Source organism: Schistocerca serialis, chromosome 7 (genome assembly GCF_023864345.2).
Source record: "Schistocerca serialis cubense isolate TAMUIC-IGC-003099 chromosome 7, iqSchSeri2.2, whole genome shotgun sequence".
NCBI classification, from domain to species: Eukaryota; Metazoa; Arthropoda; class Insecta; order Orthoptera; family Acrididae; genus Schistocerca; species Schistocerca serialis.
In genome coordinates this window covers 86,542,613-86,562,883 of record NC_064644.1, presented here as the reverse complement: position 1 = coordinate 86,562,883, position 20,271 = coordinate 86,542,613, and positions in this window count along the sequence as shown.

Below are 20,271 nucleotides of genomic sequence, written 5' to 3'. Positions count from 1 at the left end.
TTTGTGAGTGGATTTTTCACCAAGTGGAAGATAAAGAATATTTTATAAATAATGTGATATGGATTGACGAATCCAGCTTCACTTGTGAATGTATTTTAAACCTTCACAACAGCCATAGTTGGTCAGAACACAGGTCACCCATGAACATGTTTTCAGACATGCTTTGACATAAACCTGTGTGCTCGAATCGTGGGAGGAATGCTTTTGGTGCCTTACCTATTACCAGGTAGGTTGAATGCGCACCTGTATGAACTTTGAAGTTTGAAAATGCATTTCCAGAAGTATGCATGTCTGTATCAACATCTCACAAAATCAGATGGATAACAGCAGGTATTAAAAAGTCGTCCCAAACACTTAAACACCTCAGTTCCATCAAAAAGATTCGCAATGATCCAGAATTCTTAAATTTTGTTCAAAATGTCCCCCATTAGCGAGGATACATGCATCCACCCTCCGTCGCATGGAATCCCTGATGCGTTGATGCAGCCCTGGAGAATGGCATATTGTATCACAGCCGTCCACAATACGAGCACGAAGAGTCCCTACGTTTGCATAGACAAGAGCTTTCAATTGCCCCCATAAATGAAAGTCAAGAGGTTTGAGGTCAGGAGAGCGTGGAGGCCATGGAATTGGTCCGCCTCTACCAATCCATTGGTCACTGACTCTGTTGTTGAGAAGTGTACGAAAACTTCGACTGAAACGTGCAGGAGCTCCATCGTGCATGAACCACATGTTGTGTCGTACTTGTAAAGGCACATGTTCTAACAGCACAGGTAGAGTATCCCGTATGAAATCATGATAACGTGCTCCATTGAGCGCAGGTGGAAGAACATGGGGCCCAATCAAGACATCACCAACTATGCCTGCCCAAACGTTCACAGAAAATCTGTGCTGATGACGTGATTGCACGATTGCGTGCGGATTCTCGTGAGCCCACACATGTTGATTGTGAAAATTTACAATTTGATCAAGTTGGAATGAAGCCTCATCCGTAAAGAGAACATTTGCACTGAAATGAGGATTGACACATTGTTGGATGAACCATTCGCAGAAGTGTACCCGTAGAGACCAATCAGCTGCTGATAATGCCTGCACACGCTGTACATGGTACGGAAACCACTGGTTCTCCCGTAGCACTCTCCATACAGTGACGTGGTCAACGTTACCTTGTACAGCAGCGACTTCTCTGACGCTGACATTAGGGTTATCGTCAACTGCACGAAGTTATTGCCTCGTCCATTGCAGGTGTCCTCGTCGTTCTAGGTCTTCCCCAGTCGCGAGTCATAGGTTGGAATGTTCCGTGCTCCATAAGACTCCGATCAATTGCTTCGAACGTCTTCCTGTCGGGACACCTTCGTTCTGGAAATCTGTCTCGATACAAACATACCGCGCCACGGCTATTGCTCCGTGCTAATCCATACATCAAATGGACATCTGCCAACTCCGCATTTGTAAACATTGCACTGACTGCAAAACCACGTTCGTGATGAACACTAACCTTTTGGTGCTACGTACTGATGTGCTTGATGCTAGTAGTGTAGAGCAATGAGTCGCATGTCAACACAAGCACCGAAGTCAACATTACCTTCCTTTAATTGGGCCAACTGGCGGTGAATCGAAGAACTACAGTACATACTGACGAAACTAAAATGAGCTCTAACATGGAAATTAAGCGTTTCCGGACACATGTCCACATAACATCTTTTCTTTATTTGTGTGTGAGGAATGTTTCCTGAAAGTTTGGCCATACCTTTTTGTAACACTCTGTATATCAAAGTAGACCATTCGCCTTCCCCACTACAATCGTCATATGGTCGTTACATTTCATATTGTTCTGCAACATTACACCTAGACGAAACTTCCTGGCAGATTAAAACTGTGTACCGGACCGAGACTCGAACTCGGAAACTTTGCATTTCGCGGGCAAGTGCTCTACCAATTGATCTACCCAAGCACGACTCACGCCCCGTCCTCACAGCTTTACTTTTGCCAGTATCTCGTCTCCTACCTTCCAAACTTTACAGAAGCTCTCCTGCCAACCTTGCAGAACTAGCACTCCTGAAAGAAAGGATATTGCGGAGACATGGCTTAGCCACAGCCTGGGGGATGTTTCCAGAATGAGATTTTCACTCTGCAGCGGAGTGTGCTCTGATATGAAACTTCGTGGCAGATTCAAACTGTGTGCCGGACCGAGACTCGAACTCGGATCCTTTGCCTTTCGTGGGCAAGTGCTCTACCAAGTTGGTTTTTTTTTCTTTTTTTTTTTTTGCATTTTGTTCGTTATTGATCGTTGTGTTTGGTCGTAAGACATCCGTTGAAGTTCGTTGTTGATCGATTAGCTCAGTTTTTTATTACAGAGGGCTGCTAACCCTCTGACCGAACACGCTGAGCTACCGTGCCGGCTAGCCTGCACTGCACCTTTGCCACTCATAATATTGTTAAGTGAGTGTCTCTGCTCCCACCAGATCTACAAAAATATACTGTGCAAAATTATTTTGGCACGTTACAGAACCTCCTCCTCGCCTCACCCTATTATGGACCCACTCTTAAAAACAGTTAACATTTAATTCTTTCTCTTTCTGTAAACATTATGTTATATTACTGCACTTAAATTAAACCAGATGGAGTGACTCAATTAAAAGACTGATTTTGTGGTTGGGAAGTCAAACTTCCTCTATTTCCCTTTTGAAAATCTCAAGTTTCCTAGCAAAGATTTTTTAACCAATCTGATATGTTATCCCACTTTAAACTTAAGATTTTTTTCCATTAACATTTTTTGAACTTTGTATAAAGTCCAGAGATCATACACATTCTTCCTCTGTTTCACCACAACTAGATTTACTCTTACTATAGTCACATGGAGAGGAAATTTCCACGCCTTAGCTTCCTATCTCTGTTTCTTTCTTTTATGTTTTATTTTCATGTTCAGCTTCTCCGCATGAACGTATACCTTCAGGTTACAATTATCCTTCCACCTAGGATGTCCTGAATGGCTCTTCTCAAACGAGCACTCCAGATGATCAAATTTTTATTTTTACTAAAGTAAAATTGTTACTCATGGGAAGAAGAGGGGTATCTTAATGACATTTTGAGTTGTGGTGAAAATAAGTCTGCTCCCTCTACTCCTAGAGGGAGAAAGAAAGAAAAACCAAGAATTGAGGAAATCAGAGCCAAAGAAAGAAAGACAATAGTTCCTCATTGATTGATACCCTCCCCCAACCCTAAGGAATCCCTCGCCAGGCCATTCTTCACTGGGGGCCAGTCAATACAGTTATTCATCAATTCTGTTCTGCGGAAAGGTGATCTCCAGATTCATAACACTGAGCCTCAACAAGTAGCCCTGATTCCTCACTATTTTAAATCCACTAACTGCTGATAACTGGGTGAAGCTCGTTTACTCAATAGTACTAACCATTAATGACTACTCCCGCAATAATGGAGTTACCCCCTTTAATACTAGTCAGCCTCTGATCTTACTATGTATTTAACACTTTAATTAGATACTCAATACCAAAACAATCTTTAAAGAAGATATCCTGTTTTAGGTAATCTCAAAAGAGTGTGCTCTCTTATTACACAAATACAGGGTTATCTGTACTCTCCTGTTATTTAATCCATCAACAGTTATGGGTGTAGCCTTACTTCTTTCTATCTCATACCTTTGTCCCTTATCTCATAGACTTATCCAAAAATAGACTCAACAGGAGATACTTCACTTCTTTTGTCTCTGCATCCTGATGGTTATATCTACTAGACGCAACATGTGACTGAGGAATCACATATTACCTTACATCATGAAGATGATACTTCTCTACTCTCATTTACAACTACAGTCGTGGGGTGAGGGATTTCTTTTATCTCAAAAAGGTCGCTAATAAAGATAAAATTTCTCTATATGTTAATCATCCCTCTTACTTTTCAAATGGTTTCTGGTCAACAGTTTCTCACCAATACGAAACTGAATGGGTATAATGCCTTGGTAACACTTAGATATTCTTTCTAAAGCCCTCTTTTAAAGTTTCTATCTATCAATTTACTTATTTCCTTCTCCCATCCCTTTTCCTGAGAGGAGTACTAAATTGTATCCAGCAACCTATCTCACTAGATTTTAGCAGTTGCTACCTGTATTTTCCTTGGAGCTACCCCAGTGCTGTTATGAGGGAGATCATTTAGTATTCTTTCAAATTCTCTAGAAACAGTCGCCATTTAGTGTATTTGTTCAAGCAATTGGTTCTCCCTAAATGCCATAAGTTTCTCCTTACTCGGTCTGAGGTATTTGCCTGGGGGTGGTACTTTGCAGTTAACATTTTTGTACTTTATTTGCCCTCAGAAAGTCTTTCAAAGCTTGTGAAGTGAATTGAGCTCCATTATCTGAATCAGACATCTATTTTTTCCTACCTCAGGGATGTACTCCTTTTGCAAATCTCTAATAATAGTTTGATTACTGGGTAGCCTTACCAGACATAATTTCACATACTTGACCCATTTCCATTACCACTGCTATATAAACCTCATCTCATACTCCTTGAAGTAGTAGCATAAAAATGCCAGTAGCGGATAAAGCCTACATCTGTGATGGTATTATACAGTATGACTGAACCCTCAATCCTAAGTTTGTGTTTAGTTTGTTGACATAGTTTACACATTCTTATATCTATCCTGATAACTCTATTTACTCCTTTACAAGCGTAATAATTCTGATATGGACTAATCAATTTTATCCCAAAATGATCAAATATATTGTGAACATATTACACCAATTTATAAACACACACCTTGGGAACACATGCTCTCTATCTGTATAACACTTTATCACTCTTTACACCAAACCGAATTTTTTTTCGCAGCAATCATTTTTATCAGATGCTTATTAGGCCAATAATCTTTCTTCTGTTCCTTGCCAATGTTTTTGATTAACTGTTTCAATTCCTTTCCATATTCCAAACAACTAACCTCACATTTTGTTAATTCCTTTCCCACCTCAATGCAATTCAAGTATCCCTGCATCCCAACTTGTAAATGAGAGAGTGCATTAGGTACTTTATTTTCTTCCCTTTTTATTTATCACATCTCTAGGCCACATTCTAGTAGAAAAATGGCCCCCCTAATTAGTCATCTAATAATTTATCCATCATTAAAAATTTTAAAATTTTATAGTCAGAATACACAATTAAGTTAGGACCATGAAACAACTGAATTTTTTAATATACTGCACTACTTTTTTGGTATAGAGTAATTTATCTCAGTGCCATTAGGATTCGACTAGAAAAAGCTAGTCATTATTGTCTTTTCCCCTGGACTCTCATACTCCTCAAACAACTGGCATCCAATTCCATATCCAAAGGCACCTACCACCATACAAAATTCCTTTTCTAAAATCAAATGTCTTAAAGTCTTAGGATTTTTAAGCTCCCATTTTAATGTTTCCCACACGCAAGTGCTCTACCAACTGATCTACCCAAGCACGACTCACGCCCCGTCCTCACAGCTTTACTTCTGCCAATATCTCGTCTCCTACCTTCCAAACTTTATAGAAGCTCTCCTGCGAACCTTGCAGAACTTGCACTAATGAAAGAAAGGATATTTCGAAAACATGGGTTAGTGGTAGAGCACTTGCCCTTGAAAGGCAAAGGTTCTGTAATGCAAAGAAGACCAAAGAAAAGTCCAAATAAAGCTACAAGTCAAATTTTTTCCATTTTTTCATGTGTCTATGAGGTGTGTATTAATACAGATGGAGAAATATAAGATTTAAGATATATCAAGCAGTATTCTTGACATTGCATAGTATTGTAGAGGACAAGGGGTTATTTTTAGGAAATATGGTGCGAAATTGTCATTTAGTGTGTTTCAATGCGCGATACGCCAACCTCACTGCAGACGGCAGACAAAGGCTGGCCAGCACGTTATGCAGGTGACACAGTTTTGCAACGAACGTCAGTATGTGTGTACATGCGTGGCAGCCATCAACAGCAAGAATGCAGCATTAGCAGAATTACGCAGGCGCGGGCCGAGCGTGGCGTGATTGCGTTAGTCAACTCATCGGGAACATTGTAATAACCACGGCGCCACGTAACTGGCGGATTCAGCAGTGGCCTGCACTATCTAATGGCATCAGAGGTGGCCGTCGGCATCGATTCGACCGATTGGGCGTTCGGTCGCTGTTACATAGTCGTCATCAGTGACGCTGTCCCCGAGGACCGGCCGGCGGAGGGCGTTGCCCGCTGCTGCACCGGCGACTCCCGGCGTGGTCACGAGCCGCAGCAACTGCAGGAGGTTAGGTGGGCCCTACCTCGTGCTGCTAACCTCCTACCGCTTGCAAAGCCGCTGACCGAGCACGGCATCACGTTCCCCGGGCTGCGCGCATCAGCACATCTCCACCACGTCACAAGCGGTGTGGCTGAGCTACCGGAAAATGTATTGGAAGAACCGACAATAAAGAGGAAGATTGCTAAAAAGAGCCACCTTCTTCTACCCAGCCATGCCCTACAACCAGTCGGGCAACCTGCGCATCACACACTCCTGTTACAATTAGTGACAGTAGTTGTGTTCTCCCTGCATTTGGAGGAAATTGTGGCTGGTAACAAACGAGGATATGTGGCACCTGAGAAGGGCAACAATGGATCAGCAACTCCTGCAACATGACAAGTAAGAGCCAATTTTTCGTTTGGTGGTTTGTTTGAACCTGTAGCATAGTCCGTCTTCCCTTCCTGTTCTTCTTTCTGGGCTTACTGTAGTCCTGATTCGATAGCTGGTAGTGATGGAACAGTCTGTGTCAGACGATGTGGCTATTCAGCAGCTACTTGAGCGAATGTCGGAATTAGAGATAGAGCTTGCTCGGTCGAAAGAAGCGAGCAAGGAACGATTTCCTGTTAATGCAGTAATTCTTGACACTAGCGCTGTGTCTTTGGTCACCCCTTTCTCGGGGAAAGCTGGAGAGGATGTTATGATTTTTTTGAGAACCTTAGCACGGCCACTAAATTTGGAAATTGTGGTGCAAAAACACTTTTGTATGTGGCTAAGTTGAAAGTAACTGGGGATGCCAGAGCGTAAGTTACATGCCATGAAGAATTAAGGGATGCTCGGACATTTGCAGTTTTCAAAAAAGGGTTGCTGGAAAGGTATCGTAGGAAAAATTGGTCTAAATATTATCGGGAACAATTCAATAGAATGTTTTAAAGGAATGGGGAATCAATAGAAGCTTTTGTAGATCGAATTCGAAAAATTAATGTTAATACCTATAAGCTAACGGATTCTATCAGGGTTAATGAAGCCATTCTGCAGGAAGCTGAGCAGAGGGCACTAGACACATTTTTGCAGGGATTATAACCCTAAACCTCCCGCAAGATTAGGATGGAATTCCCAAGACTCTCAATGAGGCAGTCGCAATCACTGGGCGTTAGAGGAAGTTGAAGCAACAAAGATGCGGGACAGGAAAGCAGTGTTTAATGCAGAAATAAAATGTTTCAGATGTGGTCGGATGGGACACATTAGACACGATTTCAAGGAAGTGCAGTGCAGGAAATGCAGACGTTGGGGTCGTCGGGAGTGTAATTGCAATGGGTCCTGGCAGAAACATGATAGGAAACTGCAAGGTGGGCCTCACCACCCTCAGTTAAACGGGGCAGGGGGTGGTGTGTCCACTGTGCAACACCCCCCGTAGGGATTAATGCTAGTGCAGAATCAGTGGCAGACTTGGAGAGGGGCAGACCGTGCCAGTTTTTATTAGATACCGGGTCTCAGGTAGAAATGTATTCGATAAAGTAGAATTAAAACCACCACGCTGGGCGATAAGTGGCATGGGTGGGGGATGGGTGAAGTCACTCGGATCAGCGGTGTTAAACTTCCGAGTGGAAATGAGTAACTTCCAGGTGAAAGTAGAAGTTGTTCCAGTTGTTGGCAGCAGCTATCATGTCATACTCGGATTGGATTGACTGGTTGCGCATCACGCAAAAGTTAACCTGGAACGGCGTACAGTAGAACTGGAGGGAATAAAATTTCGCCTAGGTTCTGCAGACGAAAAACCATTACTGTCACAAGGAACCACCCAGACGTTGGGTGGGCCACCTAAACTGTGTACTAGGTCCCTTAGGGTTAACTCACGGTATACTATACCGAAGGGTACAGGGAAAATAATCTGGGCAGATGTTGGAGCTAGCGCGCCGGTAAATTCGTTGTGTGTCGTTGAACCTTTGTCTCAGAATGAGCCGCTGGATAAAATGAAGTGTGTTACGCACTGTAGCGTATCCTACGTGTGGGGGATAGAAGTAAGGAAGGTTGTGCCTGTCAGTATCGATAATTTTGGCCTTGAAGAGGTGCAGTTAGCAAGAGGTACCATAATAGCGAATCTGGGTATAATAGGGGAAAATGAACTGGATAAGGATTTTGCAGCAGATTACACAATGCCGGGAGAGTCTGTAAGCTGGTTCGCACTGGGGGGTAAAGTAACACAGAGGAGTCATGCAGAACCTTTTGACGCAATATAAAGAGTTATTTAATTCTCATGGTCCACTGCCCGCCACACTGTTACTTCAGCAATACATCCCCACTGGGAATAAAGCACTGGTGTATAAACGTCCATACCGTGTTCCAAGAAGTTTACAGACTGTCATGGAAGAATTTATTAATCAACAGCTTAGGGATGGGATAATAGAAACCAGTAGTAGTCCCTGGTCCACTCCTGTCGTAATAGTGGGTAAAAAATCACCTGATAGGGGCAAGGCATATCGTTTTTGTAGTGATTATCGTTTCCTGAATCAAAAAACTGTATCGGATAGTTACCCAATGCCTAATATCACTGAAACTCTTGATAATTTGGGTCAGTGTCAGTACTTCAAGACCTTGGATCTTCGAAGCGGGTACCACCAGTTGGAAGTCGCCCCGGAAGACAGACCGAAGACAGCTTTTTCAACACCTACAGGTCATTTTCAGTATCGGCGAATGCCTTTCGGACTCAAAAATGATCCGGCAACCTTCCAACGGTTACCAGATAGCGTGTTACGAGGGCTGGAACCTAATCGGTGTATGGTATACTTGGACGACATAATTGTTTTCTCAAAGTACGTGCAAGAACGTGTGCGCCATTTGTGCGAAGTTTTCGATCGTCTGAAAGCAGCGCGATTAACTCTTCATATGGAAAAATGTTATTTTTTGTTGCAAGAACTCCGTTATTTAGGTCATATTATAGGACAGGAGGGTGTCCGTGCAGATCGAAAAGTTGTAGAGGTGATAATGAATTTTCCGATACCTACAAAAGTAAAAGAGTTGCAGTCTTATTTAGGTCTCGCCAATTTTTACAAGAGGTACAGAAACACCCGATAGCATATGCATCCAGAGAGCTAAACAATGCAGAAAAAAATTACTCAACAATCGAGAAGGAGTTATTGTCATTAATTTTCGGAATAACCTATTTCCAGTGTTATTTGTATGGACGATGTTTCAAGGTGATTACTGACCATGCAGCACTTAAGTGGCTGTTAGGGCATAAAGACCCAACGAGTAGATTCACTAAGTGGGCTTTGCGTCTTAGTGAGTACGATTTTGAAGTGATTCATTGACTGGGTAAATCGCACGGAATCGTGGATGGTCTGAGTCGTAAAGTATGCGCCATGGAATGCTCAGGAATAAATGAGAACGAATGTGAGGAGGCACAAACCGCTGACACAGGTTGTCAACGATTTACCTCACAGCGACAGTTCGTCATGGAAGACGGGATATTGTACCGTAAAACTAGGTACGGTCCACGCATAGTCGTACCAGAAAAATTGTGAAGAGAAATTTTAAGGCAAGCATATAATTCAATGTTTTCTGGTCATTCAGGACGAAGAGCAATGGAAAGGAAGGTAGCACAGAGTTATTGGTGGTCAACGTGTAGGCAAGACATCTATCAGTATGTAAAGGATTGCATTCCGTGTGCTCAACAGGTGGAATTGGGTCATCAGAAAATTGTGTTTCAATGACTACCGGAAGTGGATAGACCTTTTCAATTACTTGGCTTAGACGTCTTGGGACCGTTTGTGCAAACACCAGAGGGTAATCGCTATGTTTTAACAATAATAGATCATTTTTCGCACTATATGTCTACGACAGCTATTCCAGACCAACGAACCGAAACAGTGGCTCACGCCATGGTACATCAATGGATATTGAAATTCGAAACACCTGAAACTATAGTTACAGATCAAGGGACAAACTTTATGTCTGATTTGAAGAAACAGGTATACAAGTTGTTGCATGTAAAGAAACTGAGAACGAGTGCGTTACACCCGCAATCTAATGGTCAGACCGAGAGAGTTCATCGTACAATAGCTAAGATGTTAAGTTATTATGTAAATTCGCAACACAACAATTGGGATACCCTATTGGCGTTTCTAACAACGGCGAATAACTCAAAAGTGCATGAAAGTACAGGATTGTCTCCGTATGAAGTACTGTTCGGTCAGAAGATGCCGTTTCCATTTGAATTGCTCAAGACCACACCAGGAACCGATATTTCAGCTATTAAGGATTTATCCACAAAGTTGAAAACAATATGGCGGCAGATGAAAAAAATGAACACTAAAGCGTTAGAGAGACAGGACAACGTTCACAATAGAAAGGCGGCTTTACCCAAATATCATGTAGGACAATGGGTGATGATGACTAATCCATATGTGCCAAAAGGCAAAACAAAAAAATTTGTATCCCATTATCAAGGTCCTTTCCAGGTGATCGAGATGACATCGCCGGTTAATGTAAAATTACAGCTTCCAACTCGCCCTACTATTGTGCATGTGAGCCGAATTAGGCCTTTCAAGGGGAATTGTGAGGAACTTCCATCATTGTCTGTAGCAACTTCTAGTGGAGAGAAAGATGAATCTAAGAAATGGAATAAGAAAGGAGTAGATAAACAAGAGAACCAAGTTAGTTGTGGAAGCAATCAGACATGCTATTATGTCTTAGGCCACGTGTAAAAAGGAAGAGATAATGTGAGCTGTTTTTCTTTTGTTTCTCTGGAGGCGTGACGTTCTGGTAAGACCAGCAGTACCAGCCTGATGGGTTGCGCTGAAGAGGGAAGAGGGAAGGTGTGCACACTCTCTCAGCATAGTTATTCTGTTTTGCTGTTGCAACTTGGCTGAAGCCTTGAAGGTACGTCCTATATCAAGTGGTGTTTTGTTCTCGCGACAGGCGGACATAATTATGTCCAGACATCAATGGACCTTAAGGGTGGACTGTAATATTTGGGCAGTTGAAGACGAAATCTGTAAATTAGGGAATACATGTAATGAACTTCATTCCATGGTGGCTAATCAGTCAAGGTTTAATAACACACAGGGGGAATATCACCTACTACGATCAGCTTTTGCATGCTTACAAGCTCAGTATCGGCAAATTGCAGGGTTAATCCCGTACGTCCGTAAGAAATGAGGATGGTTAGACGCAGGTGGCCGTATAGAGGTTCAGGGCACTCTCTTGTCCTAGGGGTGGGAAATTGCCCCTAAAGGCGGAAAGCAATGATCAACGACATGAGGATGCAGAAGGCAATGGAAACGACTGCATTAAAGACACGTAACGTGTATCCACAGGACATGTGGCCTGTAATTGAAGAAGTGCCATGATGATCTCTCCATTGGCAAAAGATTCCGGAATAGTCTCCCATTCGGATCTCCGGGAGGGGACTGCCAAGGGGGAGGTTATCATGAGAAAAAGATTGAATAATCAACGACAGGATAACGTTCTACGAGTAGGGGCGTGGAATGTCAGAAGCTTGAACGTGGTAGGGAAACTAGAATAACTGAAAAGGGAAATGCAAAGGCTCAATCTAGATATAGTAGGGGTCAGTGAAGTGAAGTGGAAGGAAGACAAGGATTTCTGGTCAGATGAGCATCGGGTAGTATCAACAGCAGCAGAAAATGGTATAACAGGTGTAGGATTCGTTATGAATAGGAAGGTAGGGCAGAGGGTGTGTTACTGTGAACAGTTCAGTGACCAGGTTGTTCTAATCAGCATCGACAGCAGACCAACACCGACAACGATAGTTCAGGTATACATGCCGACGTCGCAAGCTAAAGATGAACAGATAGAGAAAGTGTATGAGGATATTGAAAGGGTAATGCAGTATGTAAAGGGGGACGAAAATCTAATAGTCATGGGCGACTGGAATGCAGTTGTAGGGGAAGGAGTAGAAGAAAAGGTTACAGGAGAATATGGGCTTGGGACAAGGAATGAAAGAGGAGAAAGACTATTTGAGTTCTGTAACAAGTTTCAGCTAGTAATAGCGAATACCCTGTTCAAGAATCACAAGAGCAGGAGGTATACTTGGAAAAGGCCGGGAGATACGGGAAGATTTCAATTACATTACATCATGGTCAGACAGAGATTCCGAAATCAGATACTGGATTGTAAGGCGTACCCAGGAGCAGATATAGACTCAGATCACAATATAGTAGTGATGAAGAGTAGGCTGAAGTTCAAGACATTAGTCAGAAAGAATCAATACGCAAAGAAGTGGGATACGGAAGTACTAAGGAATGACGAGATACGTTTGAAGTTCTCTAACGCTATAGATACTGTGGTGTCACCGCCAGACACCACACTTGCTAGGTGGTAGCTTAAATTGGCCGCGGTCCATTTAGTACATGTCGGACCCGCGTGTCGCCACTGTGTAATCGCAGACCTAGCGCCACCACCAAGGCAGGTCTCGTGATATGAGAGCACTCGCCCCAGTTGTACGAGAACCTAGCTACCGCCCAGTTGTACGAAGCCTTTCTCTCTCATTAGCCGAGAGACAGAATAGCCATCAGCTAAGTTAATGGCTACGAACTAGCAAGGCGCCATTAGCCATACAGTGATTGTACTTAAAGTCTCCTGTGTATCGTCAAGATCGATGTACCACAAGGATTAATTAAAGTTAAGTATTAAACCTGCTCCGTACTTTTCTTCCTAACATTAATTACGTATCCTGTTCCAGTACTTCACGCCCGTCTGCATTAGTCTAGCGTGCCTTTTTCAGCCATCTCAACTTCACGGTGTCGGCCCAGCTACCGACACAACAGATACAGCAATAAGGGATAGCGCAGTAGGCAGTACAGTTGAAGAGGAATGGACATCTCTAAAAAGGGCCATCACAGAAGTTGGGAAGGAAAACATAGGTACAAAGAAGGTAGCTGCGAAGAAACCATGGGTAACAGAAGAAATACTTCAGTTGATTGATGAAAGGAGGAAGTACAAACATGTTCCGGGAAAATCAGGAATACAGAAATACAAGTCGCTGAGGAATGAAATAAATAGGAAGTGCAGGGAAGCTAAGACTAAATGGCTGCAGGAAAAATGTGAAGACATCGAAAAAGATATGATTGTCGGAAGGACAGACTCAGCATACAGGAAAGTCAAAACAACCTTTGGTGACATTAAAAGCAACGGTGGTAACATTAAGAGTGCAACGGAAATTCCACTGTTAAATGCAGAGGAGAGAGCAGATGGGTGGAAAGAATACATTGAAAGCCTCTATGAGGGTGAAGATTTGTCTGATGTGATAGAAGAAGAAACAGGAATCGATTTAGAAGAGATAGGGGATCCAGTATTAGAATCGGAATTTAAAAGAGCTTTGGAGGACTTACGGTCAAATAAGGCAGAAGGGATAGATAACATTCCATCAGAATTTCTAAAATCATTGGGGGAAGTGGCAACAAAACGACTATTCACGTTGGTGTGTAGAATATATGAGTCTGGCGATATACCATCTGACTTTCATCCACACAATTCCGAAGACGGCAAGAGCTGACAAGTGCGAGAATTATCGCACAATCAGCTTAACAGCTCATGCATCGAAGCTGCTTACAAGAATAATATACAGAAGAATGGAAAAGAAAATTGAGAATGCGCTAGGTGAAGATCAGTTTGGCTTTAGGAAAAGCAAAGGGACGAGAGAGGCAATTCTGACGTTACGGCTAATAATGGAAGCAAGGCTAAAGAAAAATCAAGGCACTTTTATAGGATTTGTCGACCTGGAAAAAGAGTTCGACAATATAAAATGGTGTAAGCTGTTCGAGATTCTGAAAAAAGGAGGGGTAAGCTATAGGGAGAGACGGGTCATATACAATATGTACAACAACCAAGAGGGAATAATAAGAGTGGACGATCAAGAACGAAGTGCTCGTATTAAGAAGGGTGTAAGACAAGGCTGTAGCCTTTCGCCCCTACTCTTCAATCTGTACATCGAAGAAGCAATGATGGAAATAAAAGAAAGGTTCAGGAGTGGAATTAAAATACAAGGTGAAAGGATATCAATGATACGATTCGCTGATGACATTGCTATCCTGAGTGAAAGTGAAGAAGAATTAAATGATCTGCTGAACGGAATGAACAATCTAATGAGTACACAGTATGGTTTGAGAGTAAATCGGAGAAAGACGAAGGTAATGAGAAGTAGTAGAAATGAGAACAGCGAGAAACTTAACATCAGGATTGATGGTCACGAAGTCAATAAAGTTAAGGAATTCTGCTACCTAGGCAGTAAAATAACCAATGACGGACGGAGCAAGGAGGACATCGAAAGCAGACTCGCTATGGCAAAAAAGGCATTTCTGGCCAAGAGAAGTCTACTAATATCAAATACCGGCCTTAATTTGAGGAAGAAATTTCTGAGGATGTACGTCTGGAGTACAGCATTGTATGGTAGTGAAACATGGACTGTGGGAAAACCGGAACAGAAGAGAATCGAAGCATTTGAGATGTGGTGCTATAGACGAATGTTGAAAATTAGGTGGACTGATAAGGTAAGGAATGAGGAGGTTCTACGCACAATCAGAGAGGAAAGCAATATGTGGAAAACACTGATAAGGAGAAGGGACAGGATGATAGGACATCTGCTAAGACATGAGGGAATGACTTCCATGGTACTAGAGGGAGCTGTAGAGGGCAAAAACTGTAGAGGAAGACAGAGGTTGGAATACGTCAAGCAAATAATTGAGGACGTAGGTTGCAAGTGCTACTCTGAGATGAAGAGGTTAGCACAGGAAAGGAATGCGTGGCGGGCCGCATCAAACCAGTCAGTAGGCTGATGGCCAAAAAAAAAAAAATAATACGCGCCAATTGCGAGCCTTGATGTCCCACATTAAGGCCACAGCCGACACAACCAATCACGACTTGCGTATAATCAAGTACCGGTTGGACAACATCGATTCACAGCTGATAATCGCTAAGCTGCTCCGTTTTCTTGCTGATAGTATTACAGAAGCACTCATAGAAGCCACGGAACTACAGGAGGCTTTGTTGCACGCAATGCGCGGGCACTAACGCCGGTACTGTTACCTTCGGAACAACTTCGGGAAGGATTACGGAAAGTTCAGTCGGTATTGCCGGCATCCCTGGAGCTACTGACGACATTAACAGACGAACACTTATCTCTGTACTACAAAATGGCCACTGTTACCAGTACACGGACGGGTACCCTGCTGAGAATTCATATCATAATACCATTAACATGTAAGGATTGTAAATTTGAATGTGACGCCTTGCATACGTATCCAGTGAAGTGGGAAATTTTGCAGAAATTCGTACAGTTAACCATACGGGAAATACTGTTAGTGGCACGTAACAGACAAGCTCACGTGTTCCTCACTGCACAAGACTTGCTGCGTTGTCGAACAGTTCTAGTTACCATCAGCCCGGCGAAATTGTTACACACTGTTCCCAAATCTTGTGAGAATTCTCTATTCCGTTCTCAAGAACCAGTAGCAGAGTGCCCTAAGAAAATTATATAATGTACCTGCAGTTCTTTCAGCAAGTGGGTCGACATTGGGTATTTTCAGTAATGGAAAACACAGTCGTTATTTGCGTTTGTTACGAGAAGGGTAAGCAATGGAGTACGCAAATAATAGAATTTCAGGGGCAGGGACTGTTAATTAACGACAGACGGTGTGACATTTCAGGGCCAACTTTCCATTTACCAGCCGTGATTACTGGAGCTACAATCATGAAAATAACCCGCACATGGATCTATGTACCTGACCAACCAGTGGAATTCGTCACGTAAGAAAATCTCACTCTTTTGAATAGCACATTAGACCCGACTTTGCTCGTCTCTTTGGACCGGATGCTAGCAGCTCAGGATGGACGTATAGCTATGGAACATCATTTTCAACAAGTGCATGAATACCGTAATGAGCATAAGCAACGCTTACTAGTTATTGGATCATCAACCACCGCCACCTGTATTTTTATCTTTGTCGTAGGATTAGTGTACTATCGGCTCAAGAGGAAGGTAGCCCAAATCCCGGCCCTTCCAACGTTTAACCTAAGGGTCCAGACAAAATCACTCAACAGTTGTGAGGCACTGCAGCAGAACACTGACTAATGTTTATGAACAAAGATTAGACTGAGGATAGAAGTGAATGAACACAGTATAAATAGTGAATCAATCGCATTTTGTGGTGTTTGTGATGTGAACTGTAGTTGTTTTGACTTTTTGGTTGAATTCGGAGATGAATTCTTTTCGTACGAGTGAGGAATTGTAGAGGACAAGGGGGTTATTACAGTATCATCAACTGACGTCTTACATACTTGTAGAAAGACATTGGCTACTGCAATGAAAGCACATGTGGAGACCAGAGGAAAATGTAACTGTAGACCAAGCATGCTTAAAGGAGAAACCGTATCTAAAGTGTATCATTACATACAGACATTGAGAGACCAGCGTTCACATTATAACATTCATGGTAGCGAACGGCTATATTTATCAGAGGAGCTTATTATTTGAAAACTATATCTGTTATATTCAGAGAAAAATCCTCCCAACCTTATGTCATATGAACAATATCGATTGATTTTTGTAACTCACTACGACACAAATTTTTGGTACACCAGAACACACGCATGTTCAGTGTGTAACAAATTTAGAGCCAACCTTTTCTAAACGTGGTTTACAGAAAACCAACGAGAAAGATGCATCTGAGATACAAACTTTTAATAAGTGGAAACACCATCTAATGGCTTAAAATGAGCTACATAAGAAAAAAGCAGACACATTTTTCTAGATGAAACGTTCTGAATGTTTGAAGTCCATAAAATCTGTGATTAAGAAAATAGTCTGTACTGGTTACCGGAAGAATCTCCCACTTCCTAATGTTTCAACCAATGATGAATATCACTGCAGGCAGATATGATTTTATTCATTCATTATTCATCTACTGTCTTTTGGGACTCTTGCATTTTATATATTATGACGAAACACTTCCCAATAAAAAATACTTTAGACTAAGTTGATAATGAGTAGTACAGCCATAAACGACGCAAGCTGGCGTTTTTGAACAATCAACTTTCATGACTCGAAACAACCAAAACACATGAAGGAAGTAGTTAAGGGCAGTTAAGATGGCGGACGTCGGCTTCAAGTTTTTGACATCATTACAACTCTCCTCATTTTTATCTCCATGGTAACGTTGTTATACAAGTGTGTCTGACCTAAACAGAAACGGCAGCTTCTCGCTTCCTCCCAAACCTTTCTCTTACTACAACAACATGCACACATGATACATTCATACTCCTATATAAGTCAGGCGGGGAGAGGGTGGAGCGGAGAAAGAAGGCTAAGTCATCACACTTCACCAAGATGGCTTCACCATCTCTTCGAAAGGGGGAGGGACACTATATCCTAACTATTCACCAGCCGCTACAGCCATCCGGGATCCTCCCCGTCAGGTGTATTACTGTGCTTGAGCATTGTGAACATCACTCGCAAAAGTCAGCACACACGCAGGCAATCTAAACACATTGAACTCTCGCTAGTCCAGCCCTTGGTAGTCCACCTCTCAGTGATCCAGCCCACATCTGAAATGTCACACAAAATTAATTATTGTTCGCAGCAATATTGTTATTGATTTACAATATTAAACAATGGTATCCAGATTTGGCCAACAGTCTTGCCGCAGCAGTAACATTGGTTCCTGTCAGATCACCGAATTTAAGTGCTGTCGGGCTTGGCTAGCACTTGGAAGGGTCACTGTCCAAGTTGGCCGCGTGTTGTTGGGAAGCACGCTACACTCAGCACTTGTGAGGCCAATTGAGGAGCTCCTTCATTCAGAAGTAGTGGCTCTGGTCATGAGAACTGACAATGGCCTGGAGAGTGGTGTGCCGACCATATTACTCTCCATATCTGCATCCAGTGATACCTGTCAACTGGTACTGTTGGCCTTCCAAGGCCTGTTCAGGTGAACAGTTATACATATTTGAAACTGTGGAATTCTTTACAGTTCAGTATTATGTCTTTTAAAAGTAAACACATTACTCTACATGTCAAGTGGAAACTCGAAATCATAGATACTGTGAATTGAATCAAGTTTCTTCACTAAAGGTTCTGCTGCTGAGTGTAATGCTGGACGAGCAACTACACTCTAAGACAAAAAGAAAGGATCACCATTAAGGAATTACACGACTGGGATGGAAATCGGTAGGTGTGCCGTACATGTACAAACAAATGACTACAGTCTCAGAAAAAATTGATGAAATTCGAAAGAAAGTGCCTCATAAATTGAGCAAATCAGTAATACGTTCGTCCACCTCTGCTCCTTATGCAAGTAGTTATTCGGCTTGGCGTTGATTGACAAAGTTGTTGGATGTCCTCAGAGGGATACTGTGCCGCATTCCGTCCATTTGGAGCGTCAGATCGTCAAAAACCCTAGCTGGTGGGAGGGTTTTCTCCTTAATGCTCCAAACGTTCTGAGTAGGGGATACATTTGCGGACCTTGCTGGCCAAGGTAGGGTTTGACAGGTATGAAGACAAGTAGCATAAACTCTCGCCATGTGCGGACTATGATTATCTTGCTGAAATATAAGCCAGGGATGGTTTGCACGAAGGGCAACAAAATTGGGGGTAGGATATCGTTGACGTAGCACTGTGCTGTAAGGGCTTTGCGGATGGCAACCAGATGGTTCCTGCTGTGAAATGAAATGGGACGCCCGACCATCACTCCTAGTTGTCAGGCCATAGGGCGGGTGACAGTCGGGTTGATATCTCACCACTGTCTGGAATATCTCTAGATATGTTTTTCCTGATCATCTGGGCGAAGTGGGACTCATCACTGAACACAATTCTATGAGGGTCATTTTTAAACTAACAACTGATAGCGCATAGTATCCACGCATCATTTCCCGTGACGTCCGTTCACGGTCGGCCAGTCTGGACCAGTCCTTCATTACGCTTTCATTACGTTTCACGCCTCTGCCGATTTTGGTTGTATGATCATACTGCTTCTTTTGTCGCTGTTTCAATAAGTAATCCCGCCAATTATGAAGTGCACTCAGCTATTCGGTTCATAAATGCAGTACAAGTTCGTCCAGCTGAAATTCGCCGGCAGCTTGTTGAAGTTTATGATACAGGTGTAATGAATGATGAAAATTTTCCTAAATGGATGTTTAATGAAGGAGGACAGCCGGCCGTGGTGGCCGAGCGGTTCTAGGTGCTACAGTCTGGAGCCGCGCGACCGCTACGGTCGCAGGTTCGAATCCTGCCTCGGGCATCGATGTGTGTGATGTCCTTAGGTTAGTTAGGTTTAGGTAGTTCTAAGTTCTAGGGGACTGATGACCTTAGAAGTTAAGTCCCATAGTGCTCAGAGCCATTTGAACCATTTTTTGAAGGAGGACAAATGTTCATGATGAAGAACGGTCTGGCCGGCCTACTGTCATGAATAAAGACGTGACACAAAAAGCTGAAGAGGCAATTCGCCAAAACAGATGCTTCACTATTTACGATCTGCATCAGAAGTTCGACAAGTTTGAAGATCAATAGTTTTTCACACTGTTACTGGCAAACTTCACTAGAAAAAAATGTGTATGAAATGGGCGAGGAAAATGTTCAGAGAAGAACACAAAACAAAGTGAATGGCACATTCTTTGTCCGTTTTGGAGCGCTGTCACAAGGATAGTGACACGTTCCTGAGTCACATTGTGACCAGTGATGAAACGTAGATTACACACTGAACTCCCAAGAATATACATCAATCAAAAGAGCAGCACATTCAAACTCCACGATGAAACGAACAAAAATTCAAACAAGAATCTTCAACACAGAAAGTTATGGCCACTTTTTTTGGGACTGGAAAGGTATTCCTCTGTTAGATTTTTTCCCAAAAGGAATGACAATAAATGCTTAGCGATGTTGCAAAACATTATTAAAGCCCAATGCCTGCTCTCTAGTGGCATCGTTCTGCTTCACGACACGTTGCGGCAAGAGCAAAGACACAACTGGACATGTTTCATTGGGAATTACTTGTAATAACAAGCAAGGAAATTCCGGTG